Consider the following 12,778-nt stretch of genomic DNA (forward strand, 5'->3'; position numbering starts at 1 on the left):
TGAGGCACCTGCCTATATCTTGCACAGAAAGGTTTCACACCTGAGTGACACGAAGACTGCTTATCAGAACAAGGAACCATAGGCAGCGAGACATTGTTGAGAGTTTATTTACAATCATGAACATTATGTACAAGTGATTAACACCTGTGCCCAGGCTGTGTAACTACACCTTCTTAACCTTGCTAACCCTGCCACTATGTCTTGTTGCTCCCTGTATATCCACAGCAGAGGTGGAGGCAGCCTGCTGACTGCTACAACCTGCCTGTAATGACCTTGGTGGGTATCCTCTGGAGTGCTGAGACCTGGAAGGCCTGGGCCTACTTTTGGGCTGCTGCTGTGTGGCAGTGGCACCTTTCTTGGCCTTTGGAGCAGGAGCTGCTTCACACTAAGAGGGAATTTGGATGGGCCACATACTCCCAGAGCACCCTTCATGGATGGTCCCGGGGAGTACAGCTGCTTATCCTCCTTATGGGTGCCCAAGGACCACTGGCTGCCTCCTTGAGCAGAAGGGGAAGCTGGAGTGAGATCAGGCTACCCCACACTCTTCTAGCATACACACTGTTGGAGGCCAACTCTGACATCAGCGATGGAGTTAAGCCTGTGCCGCAGTGCAGGAGCATTGTCCAAGGTCACCATGGCGGCCACCATCCTACCAATGTTGACCTCGATGCGTTGCAATGCCAGCGCCATCACCTCAGCCTGAAAGTGGAAAGACTCCTCCATTGTGCCTTGCAATCTGAGGAGTGCAGTGGACATCTGTCCCTGGTGTTCCCTAGCTTGCCTTTGCAGCTCCAGCAACTGTGACATGACAGAGTCCAGAGGCTCATCATCTGACCCAGACTCAGCAAATTTCTGGCCTCCAGCAGTCCTCCGAATGCTGGACACCTGGGAAGACCCTGCCTCTGCCTGTGTGGATCAGAAAGTGTGATGTGCTCACCAGATTGTGATCTCAAGGCTGTAAAGCTGCGTCCCACTGAGGTGTGTGTCTCTGCACTGGTGGAGGGTGTGGGTGAGCGCTGTGATGGGACTTCAAAGAGGGTGCCTTCAGATTCCTTTCCAGAGGTTTCTTCGGGGCTTGATTGGAAGCCCAGGGTCATGATCTCCGTTGGCTGTTTGGCAGATGTAGCTGTGAAAGCAAGGAATGATAATTAGTGCATGGCAGTGATCTGTGAAAGAGGACACATCACTCACAGCATGGTTGTCTGATGGCTGTTACACTGTTGGATCCTCACTTGGTAGAGCACTACCGACCTCACCGTCAGCACAGGAGCAGTCCAGGTAGTCGCCGGCCAGCTGGATGGCTCTGTTTTCAAAGTCCGTGAGAACCTTGATTTCAGGCATTTCTCCACCAGTCTGTGGCTCCCTCATGTTGTGCGCCAGCTTGTCCTGAATGAATAGAGATGGAGGGATGCGTAAGCAGGACACCTGCCAGGTGAAATGATAACTATGTCTGGCATGTGTGGGTGGTGAGTCGGTTCATATATCCAAAAGACACTCAACGGATGTACCATTGAACCTGGGTCTGCAGTCCTTTTGCCTTTCAGGTCCATGTCTTTTTTGAAGCATTCATGAGCTGGAAGCAGAGAGATGTGTGCGCGGCTGGACTTTAAATATGGCACCCAGCGTGATGAAGCGGGGAGGTGATGTCGTGGAGAACGAATGAGGGCCCACTCACCATGGAAATGTGTTTCCCAGGAATGCATAATTAATGCATGAAAAGCCGCCATTGCGGCTGGTGGGTAAAACATCGCTCTACTCGCCCACTACCGTAATTAGTGCAAATTTGGGCCAATTCTGCCCATACATACATTTAAGGGTCAGATAGATAAATAGATGGACGGGGGTAAGATATAAAAGGATATGCTGATAGGGTTACATAAAATAGGTGCGAGGATACTTGTGTGCAGCATAAATGATGGCTTGGCCAGTTGGGCTGAATTGTCTCTATCTGTGCTGTAAATTCTTTGTACAGCTTCTTTCTGTAATAACAGAATGTATAGAATGCTCAATGCTCTGGATGCTACCACAAGATTGCAGGGGTTCACATTTTGTTGACTTAGCACAGCCACAACATCCTCTAACACCACTTTACCGGTTTGTGTAATCCTACCCCAGTGACTTCCTCCACTGGCTTTGCTCACAATGTTAGTTTCTGCCATTTTTAAAATTCTTTCATGAGATATGGAGATCAATGGCAAGGCCAGCATTTGTTGTCCACCCCCAATTGCCCTTGAACTGAGTGGCTTGCTAGGCCATTTCAGAGAGCAGTTAAGAGTCAACCACATTCATGTAGGTCAGACACAGTAAGGATGGCAGATTTCCTCCCCTAAAGGGGCATTATTGAATCAGATGGGTTTTTACAATAATCAACAGTTTCATGGTTACTGAGGCCACCTTTCAATTCCAGACTTAATTAATTGAATTTAAATTCCACCAGCTGCATGGTGGGATTTGAACTAGTGTACCCAGAGCATTAGCCTGAGTCTCTGGATTACTAGTCCAGTGACATGATCACTTTGCCACCATGTCTCCCAGTATATGTGCGCTATACCACAGAATCACAGAATTATTACAGCACAGAAGGAGGCCATTAGGCCCATTGTGTCTACACCAACTCTCTGAATGAACATTGCAACTTGTGCCATTCCCCCTCCTTATCCCTGCACATTCTTCCTTTTCAGATTATAATCCAATTCCCTCTTGAATTCTCAGTTGAACTTGCCTCCACCAGACTCTCAGACAGGGTATTCCAGATCTTAACTACTCACTGTGTGAAAAAGTTTCTCCTCCATTGCTTCTTTTGACAATTACCTTAAATCTGTACACCCTTCAGTCTTTGATCCTCCCATCAATGGGAACAGTTTCTTCCTAGCTACTCTGTCCAGACCCTTCATGATTCTGAATATCTCTATCAAATCCCCTCTCAACCTGTTGTAATATGCCTTTAAGGGGTAGCAGCGTGCCATCACTAGAAGTGAAGTATGTCATGTGATCCATTCTCAGTTTCACTCTGGCCTGTGAGCGCAAAACAGCATACATAGCGCTGCTGCTGATGTTCTTCAAGCTTTCTATCCATTTATGTGTTCTTATGTGCCTAGTCTAAATAAATGAACCCACAATGTGTTTACATAATCCCTTATGATTGATTGGTACCTTTATATCATTATAAAAAGACGACACCTGTCCTTTTTCTCTCATTCATTCATGGGATGTGGGATTCACTGGCTAGGCCAGCATTTATTGCCCATCCCTAATTGTCCTTGAGAAGATGGTGGTGTGCTGCCTCCTTGAACCATCAATGGGAACAGTTTCTCCCTACTCTGTCCAGAACCCTCATGACTTTGCATACCTCTATCAAATCTCCTCACAACATTGTCTTCTCCAAGAAAAACAGTCCTAACTTCTGCAATCTATCTATGTAACTGAAGTTCCTCATCCGTGGAATCATTCTGAATCTTTTATGCATTCTCTATAATGCCTTCACATCTTGGCTAAAATGTGGTGCCCAGAACAAAACTTCAGTTGAGGCCAAATCCATGCTTTATACAAGTTTAAAATAACCTCTTTGCTCTTGTATTCTATGCCCCTATTAATAAAGGCTAGGATACTGTACACTTTCTGCTCTCTCATCCTGTCCTGCCACCTTCAATTACTTTTGTACATATGCACTCAGGTCCCTCTGTTGCTGGACCCCTTTTAGAATATTGTACATTTTATTTTATATTGTCTCCCCATGTTCTTCCCACCAAAATGAATCACTACACACTTCTCTGCATTGATTTCATCTGCCACTTGTCCACCAATTCCACCAACTTGTCTATGTGCTCTTGAAGTTCTACACTAGCCTCCTCAGAGTGCACAGTGCTTCCAAGTTTTGCATCTTCTGCAAATTTTGAAATAGTGCCATGTACTCCAAGGTCTAGGTCATTAGTATACATGAGAAAGAGCAAGGCTTCCAACACCGACCTCTGGGAAATTCCACTACCAACCTTCCTCCAGTCCGAAAATCATCCATTAACCACTACTCTCTGTTTCCTGACACTTAGTCAGTTTAGTATCCATGTTGCTAATATACCTTTTATGGTAACTTTGTTTGCAAAACTCTTGATCATTTCCCTGATTTCTTTGGACTTCTTCCTCACTGCTGCTTTACCTTCCAGACCTGAAAGACTCCATTCACTCATTAGGTAAGTGTGATCCAGGCACCTTGTCTGCCTGTTTTGACAGGAGGATGTCTTTCAGCTCCAAAGAGGCCAACAACCTTTCCTTTATAAACTCCAAAAATCTTGCTGCTAAATATGTGGCTATGGCCGGAATTTTTGGGTTGGCGAGTGGGGGCGGGACCCACTCACTGACACGTAAAATGATGCGCGGTGACGTCGGGCATTCGTCCCAACTTCACTGCGCGTCATTCAGATCTTGAGCTCAGTGGGCGCGCACCGGGGGCGGCTGTGCGCCGGCTGAACTGTCAAAGACCTGTTAAGGCCATTTAAACACCAATTAAGCTAATGAACTGAGCTGCCCGTACAACCTTAAGGTTGGCGAGCAGGCGAAGAGCCCAGGCGGCCTTCGCATTTATCATAAAACCTCATCCACGGGCAGGATGAGGTTTCATGAAGGTTTTTAAAGTTTAATACAAATTTTTAATTAAATTCATTGACATGTCCCAGCTCATGTGACACTGTCACATGAAGGGACATGTATTTAAAAATTACTCTTTTTCTTTAATAAAATTTTCAAATATCAAACTAATCTCCCTGAGGCAGCCCTGTGCATCAGGGAGATTTCTTCACTCCTTCGCACACATGTGCGAAAGAGCGCAGGCCTCGACTCAGCCTACTCTCCCCACCCGCACAGGAAGCGCACAGCGCTTCAGGTGTGTGTCATGTTGGGAGGGCCTTAATTATCTCAGCCACATAAAATTGCGGCGCCCAGCCAATCACGGGCAGTGATCGGCTACGCGCCTGCCCGCTCCTGCTCCGGCCCAACCCCCTCCCCGCCCCCGGATGGGAAGAAAACTTTTCCCCCATATTTTTCAAATCAAACAATGTTTTTCAAGCCAAAAGTCTTTAAAGACAAGAAGTAGCCTTGTGCTGAATTTCTTATTTCCCCAGTCAATTGTGTTACTGGTTATGCATTTGCTTTTGTGTACACTAAAATTAGGAGCTGGCCTCATAATGTCAAGCAAGCTCTCTCCAGTACAAGCAAAAAGGCAAATCGGCCGCACTGCCAATAAGATTGACACCAATGTTGCATTAATCACAAAACCAGGACAGTGGGCGGAATCGTCCCAGATTTGAACGAAGAATGGTAGTGGGTGGGTAAAATGTTGTTTTACCCGCCAGCCATGATGGCGGGTTTTCACGCCATATCATCCCAAACCCGCCACATTACTTATGCATTCTCAGGAAACACAGCATTTCTACGGCGGGAGGGCTCTCATTCACCTGCCCTCCATCACCTCCTTGCTTCATCATATTTAAAGTCCAGCAGTGTGCACATCTCAGTGCTTGCAGCCACCGACTGCTGCAGGGAAGGTGTCCAGGAAAGGCAAAAAGACTGCAGCTCCCAGGTTTAGCGACACGTCACTGGAATGACTTGGATGCCGTGGAGGCCCGTCGGGATGTCCTCTGCCTTGGCTATGGCCACAGGATGGGCAGAGATGTGACCAACCAGGCTTGGAGGTGGTGGCAGTGGTGGTCAGTGCCAAAGCCCTTCAAGACAGGACACCCAACTAGTGCTGCGAGAGGATGAATGATCTCCTCCATTTTGCTAGGGTAATTCACTGTTCTCATCTCTCACACACGCAAACCCATCACACATCCACAGAGATCTCACTCACTGCCAGTTCAAGGGAAATCACATTCACTCTCTTACACTATCCGTCATTGTCCTCATCCCGTCCATGGGACCACTCACCATACTTATCATCTGGCCTGGCAGGCATCCTGCTTACACTTTCTTACACTACTCATGCAGGACAAGCTGACACACACCAATAGGGAGATGTCACAGACTGGTGGAGGAATGCCTGAAACCAAGGTCCTCTTGGACTTTGAAAACAGAGCCATCCAGCTGGCCAGCAATGATCTGGACTGGTCCTGTGCTGATGATAAGGTCTACCATGTGAGGATCCAGCAGTGCAACATCCATCGAAGTCATGTCATGAGTGATGTGTCCTGTTTCACAGGCCGCTGCCATGCACTAATTATCTCCCCTTGCTTCCACAGGCACATCTGGGAAACAGCCGACAGAGTCCATGATCCAGGGCCTCCAATCAAGCTCTGAAGAAACCTCTGAAGAGGAATCTGGAGGCACCCTCCCTGAAGTCTTGTCACAGTGCTCACCCACACCCCCCATCAGCGCAGAGACACACCTCGGTGGGACCTAGCCCTAGAATAGCCTTGGGATCACAATCTGGTGAGCACTTCGCACTGTCTGATCCACAGCAGGTGGCAGCAGGGCATTCCCAGGTGTCCTGCACTGAGAGGATTGCTGTAGGCCAGAAATTTGCTTACTCCAACTCAAATGACGAGCCTCTGGACTCGGTCATGTCACAGTTGCCTGAGCTGCAAAGGCAAGCTAGGGAACATCAGGAAGGGACGGTTGCTGCACTTTTCAGATTGCAAGGCACAATGGAGGAATCCGTCCACCTTCAATTTGAGGTGATAGCGCCACCATGCCAATGCACCGAGGTCAACATGGCAGCTGCCATGGAGACCTTGGTCCAGAATGCTGCTCAAACACTGCTGCGTGGGCTGAACTCCATCGCTAATGCCAGAGCTGATCTCCAACCGTGTGTATGCAAGAGGAGTGTGGGACAGCTCGATCTCACTCCAGCTACCCCTTCTCCTCAAGGAGGCAGCCAAGGGCCCTTGGGCACTAATAGGGAGGTGCACATCTGGGGCCATCTATCCAGCTTACTCCAAGAGTGTTCAGCCCATCTGAATCCCCTCTTCCTGTGACCTCAGCAGCTCCAGCTCCAAAGGCCAAGGATGGTGTCACTGCCACACAGCAGGACTCTCGAAAGCAGGCTGGCGCCCTCCAGGTCTCAGCCCAGAAGATGCCTGCCAAGTTCATCACAGGCAGGGTGTAGCAGTCAGCAGGCTGCCTCCACCTTCATTGTGGATGTCCGGGGAGCACCAAGACGTAATGGCAGGGTTAGGAAAGCCAAGGAGAATTAGTTACACAACCTGGGCATGGGTGTTAATCACTTGTACATTCTGTTTACTATTGTCAATAAACTCCCAAGAAGTCTCCCTGCCTATGGCTCCTTGTACTGTTGAGCAGTGTTCGTGCCATTTAGACGTGAAACATTTCTGCACAAGATAAAGGCAGGTATCTCACTCCAGGGCCTCTTCCCTGTGTTTTGTGCAGCCTTCAGGCCAAAGTGATGGTCCCGCCTCACACTCTCTGGAAACATTACTGATGCCTGCATCTTGATGGTGCTTGTCATTGCTGCCAGAATTTCGTGAGCAGGCGTCACAGAGTTCCGCCATTCTCTCTGTGTGCTCTCAGCACCTTTATGGAGGGGCTGGCCCCCATCTCTTCAGCATCTGTGACCGGTGACACTGTGGTCCTGAAGGGGTCAGGTTTTGAAGGTGGACAAAGGATCAGATGCTTTTAAAGTTTCATGGCTGCGTCTCTATGATATGACCCTGAATACAGAGTGCAAGTGAGCTGCCCTCAACCAGACAGGAGTCAGGCATTCTCAGAGAATCTATGAGAAGATCTATGAGTGTCCTCACTGCATGTCGTCATCATCCTCCACAAATCTAGCAGCTATGAAGGCCCCCCCAACCCGAGTGAGCCTGCCTCGTTTGGGCAGTGTGAGGGCCTCATCCCCCTCATCATCAACTTCAAGGGCCTTCTCACCATCATCCCTGTTGGCATCCTTCTCAGCCGAGGAGACCTCCAGCTTCTCTCCGGGCAGCATCAGGTCATAAAGGGTGCAGCAGGTAACAACAATGCATCATACCCTCTGCGGACTGTATTACAGGGCTCCACCAGACCGGTCCAGGCGCCAGAACCTCATTTTCAGCATCCTGATGGTCTGCTCTACTAAGCTGCAAGCTGCAGCATAAGCTTCATTATAGCGTCACTCTGCTGCAGTCTGAGGCCACTGCATAGGTGCAGAGAAATGTTACTTTTTATAAGGTGCCCCTAATGCTTAGCTGCTTCCCTTGCCCACCCTATCCCCCCAACCCTGACTATTTGTGCGCTATATTCAACTGCAAGGCAGTGCTTGACCCCCCCACCCCCACAAGTCACCTCAACAGCACGGCAGATCTCTCCCCCACCCCCCCGCATGTTAACTCAACCACACGGCAGCCCTTGCCCTCCCCCACAAGTTACCTCAACCGCAAGTCAGCCCTTGCCCCTCCACCCGATGTGCCTCGAGCTTGAAGCCGACCCTGGCGATCGCTGCACATCATTGTTGTGCACTTACCTCCCAGTTCCCCTCAAAGTGCAGGTCTTTTATATGCTGTTGTCAAACTTGGCGTGCTTTCCCGCTGACGTTGGTGGATGATCCAGCCAGGGTCGAGGGGGATGATTCCAGCGGGCTGGCTTATTAATGATATGCGGGTGTATTACAATGAGGTTCCCAACGTCCAATGACGGGAAACGCGGCCCACTGTTGGTGGGCTGAGTGGACGATCACAAACTGGTTTCATGCCTTTGTGAAACTGATTGTGCCATATTGTCTGCTCATGCCACCAAACACACCCATTGCTGATGGGCACAGAATATCCCAGCCAGTGTAATAGAAGTGAATTTGAAAGTTCTTTGGAGAGGATTGAAAATATTACTAAGAGAACTCCAGGTTTCTCCACTTTGTAAATGCTATTGTATTTAATACAAAGTGGTGAGAAGGGAGGAGAAGACTAATTTTCTACATTACCCAACTTTCCAACATGCTTTCTAAATATAGCTGTCAGTATCAACAGTCCATCACACATCCCTTTTTGCTGAAACCTTGTTCTGCTCAAAGAGGAAGTCACAAATAACACTGCTATGGACAGATAGCAGAAACTAACTATTATGACATGGCCTACCTCTGATAGAGAGAAAGCTTGTTCGTTATTATGATCACATACCACAGTTGGTTATACAATAACAATTATTTTTGACTTAATTTGTCAAGCTAAACATATAATGATTCTGCTTTAACATTTAGCATTAAATTTATTTACGGCAAAATTTAAAACAAAGTGGAAATGCAGCTTTGTCCAGATGGAAATTTACTGAAACTGATTAAATGTCATTTTCACAGGAAAGGGAAAATGTTGGAGTTCAAATATGTATATAACACTTTACTAATCGAACAGTTCTCATAACCTAACAGGTTCTTGCTTAATAATCGGGTTTTAAAGTGTATTTTCTAGTACTATTATTGACATTCAAGGAGAAGAATTGAGCAGGGTCCCATTCAGTTTGAAAAAGGCAAGAAAGAAATAACTTGCATTCATATAGAACCTTTTACAGGACACCCAGAAACACTTTTTACAGACAATTAAAAAGTCAATTCACTTTTCTACGTGTGATAAATGTGGCAGTCACTTTATGCATAGCAAGATCCCACCAACAGCAATGTAAATAAATGACCGAATCAATTTTTACGTGTTGCTGGAGGAATAAACATTGGTCAGGAGAATTCCCCTGCTCTTTTTTTTAATAATGCTGTGTGATTTTTTGCATCCACCTGAAAGGACCTACAAGGCCTCAGTTTAATGTTTGAATGGTGAAAATTTGTAACTGGATGATTTTATTTATGGTCCCATTTCTACACAACATAAGAGCTTATGGTGTAGGGAGTAACATATCAGCATGGATAGAGAATTGATTAGCTAACAGGAAACAAAGAGTAGGCATAAATGGGTCATTTTCTGTTGGGCAAGATGTGTTGAGTGGTGCTGGGGCCTCAACTAGTTACAATTTATATCAATGACTTGGATGAAGGGACCAAATGTATTCTTGCTAAATTTGCTGCTAACACAAAGATAGGTAGGAAAGTAAATTGTGAAGAAGACATAAGGGGTTTGCAAAGGGATATAGGTAGGTTAAGTGAGTGGGCAGAAATTTGGCAGATGGAGTATAATGTGGGCAAATGTGAACACTTTAGTAGTAAGAACAGAAGAATAGTATATTAGGTAAATAGAAAGAGATTGCAGAACTCTGAGGTACAGAGGGATCTGGGTGCCCTGGTAAATGAATCACAAAAAGCAAAAAGTTGGTATGCAGATACAGCAAATGATTAGGAAGGCAAATGGAATGTTGTCATTTATTGCAGTGGGAATAGAATATAAAAGTAGAAAAGCAGGGATGTTTTGCTATAGTTGTGCAGGGCATTAGTAAGACCACATCTAGAGTATGATCTACAGTTTTGGTCTCCTAATGTAGGAAAGGACATAAATGCTTTAGATGCATTTGGAGAAGGTTCATTCGACTGATTCTTAGGATGAGGGGGTTATCTTATGAAGAAAGGTTAGACAGGCTGGGTCTGTATCCATTTGAATTTAGAAGAATGAGAGGTAATCTTATTGAGACAAAAAAGATCCTGAGGAGACTAGACAGAGTGGATGCTAAAATAATGTTTCCTCTTATGGGAGAGACCAGAATGAGGGGACACAGTTTAAAAATAAGGAGTTCCTCATTTAAGATGGAGATGAGGAGAATTTTTTTCTCTCAGAGGGTCATGAGTCTATGGAATTCTCTTATCCAAAGACCAGTGGAGGCAGGGGCATTGAATATGTTTAAGGCAGAGGTAGATAGATTCTTGACTATCAAAAGAGTCAAAGGGTACTGTGTATTGGCAGGAAAGTGGTGTTGAGGCCACAGTCAGATCAATCATGATCTTATTGAATGGCGGAGCAGGTCAAGGGGCCAAAAGATCTATTCCTGCTCCTAATTCCTATGTTTGTATGTATCTTCATATGCATGTAAGAATGGGAAACCTTTTTAATTCATCCAGCCTACTCCTTCCACAGTCCATGAAAACTATCAGAATCAAGGCCTCACCCCCTCCCCACCCCGCCACCCAAGATTTTTTCACTGTCTTGCTAATTCTCATGTAAGTCAAACAGATTTATTAATATTTCTATAATCTTCAATGCCCTTTCTTAATGGTTAGTGACCCAGTTCCTTACTGTATGTAATTTGTATGCTGAAAAATATGATTTCAATTTTTGTGGAAGAAAAGTGATGTGGAAGCTTGTGGTGAAGTAAGTTAGATGGTGGTGGTAGTATTATTGATATATATTCTTCCTGTGATTTTCATATGGAAACCTGAGATGCTAAAATTAAGTATTTCCATCAGTATGATTCAATATGGGAATAGTCAGAGATAAAAATGGAAAACTAAATGCAAGAAATATACAGCTACTTTGTCAACATCTGAAAGAAGAAGGATAATGTTTGAGAAATGCAGAAGGAAAAGTGTGGTTGGGAGCCCTCCCCTGAATTCCTTAAATTGACACGCAGATTTGTTCCTTCTATCCTACTAGCAGGGGCCTCAGCTGCGTGCTCTTTGGGTGCCCTTCCCTACTTAAATGACTGCACAACAGTTAGGCTTGGGAAAGTGTGCCTTCCTGCTATAATACTGCAGATTCACAGTTAAACTGATACTAGACGGTGACAGTTAGAACACTGACTTTAGAAAGAACATGCCATTCAATGGAGGAGGAGAGGCCCTAGTTTTGGCCACCCCACCTGCTCTTATGTCTTTCTAATGCCAGCAAGTCTTTTGAAGGTTAATTTAGAGCTATTAAAATGCATGTTTTGGAGGCCATTAAAGGGCTTCTGCACCTTTTGCACTAGCTAAGTTCCTTTAAGGTGCTGCAGTGAGTGACACCCATTGCAGACTACAGGATTCTCCTTTCTTATAGTGAAAGGTTCCTAGCTCAAGGATACTTCTGTTGCTTTACACATTTGAAGAGCTGTAGTTTGTACCCTGGTTGTTTTTAATATTCATTCTCGTGATGTGAATGTCAAGCCAAGTGTTAATTGCTCATCCCCATTGCACAAGGCATAACGGAGTAGCTTGCTAGGCTATTTCAGAGGGCAGTTAAGATGCAACCATGTCGGTTTCTTACTGGAGTCACATATAGACTAGGCTGGGTAAGAATGATAGGTTTCCTCCTCTAAGGGAAATTAGTAAATCAATTGAGTGTGTAAAACAATCCAATAGCATCATGGTTACTTTTAATGAAACTAGCTGTTTTATTTCCAGATTTAAAAAAAACTGAATTCAATTTCTCATGGCTGGATTTGAACTGAGACATTGATCTGAATAATTTAGTCTAAGCTCAGGTTTACCAGTCCAACAGCATAACCACACACTTGATGAAAGATCATAACTTGAAACGATAACTCTGTTTCTCTCTCCACATATGCTGCTAGGCCTGATAAGCATTTCAAGCATTTTCTGTTTTTATTTCATATTTCCAGAATCCTCAGCTTTTGGACTATTATTCCCACTTAAAGGAAATAGAATTTTATTATGTTTACATATTAATTATGGGATCATTTCCACTCATTTAATGTATCTATATAGATTCTTAAAACTTAAAGTGAAATATCTTTTAGTGCAGCAGCTTCATAAATTTCCCAGCATATTGAACAATTTCCAGTGTCAACAAGAAATGCAAAAGTGGTTTTGTATAACAATAAGGAAATGGGCGTAAAATCCTGGTGCTGAAAACATTTCTCAATTTCCAGTGGCAATGTGCTGTTGGAAATGTTGAGCAGTATGGCCTGAGGTTATGGCTTGTGTGTAATG

Source organism: Carcharodon carcharias, chromosome 9 (genome assembly GCF_017639515.1).
Source record: "Carcharodon carcharias isolate sCarCar2 chromosome 9, sCarCar2.pri, whole genome shotgun sequence".
In the NCBI taxonomy this organism is placed as follows: domain Eukaryota; kingdom Metazoa; phylum Chordata; class Chondrichthyes; order Lamniformes; family Lamnidae; genus Carcharodon; species Carcharodon carcharias.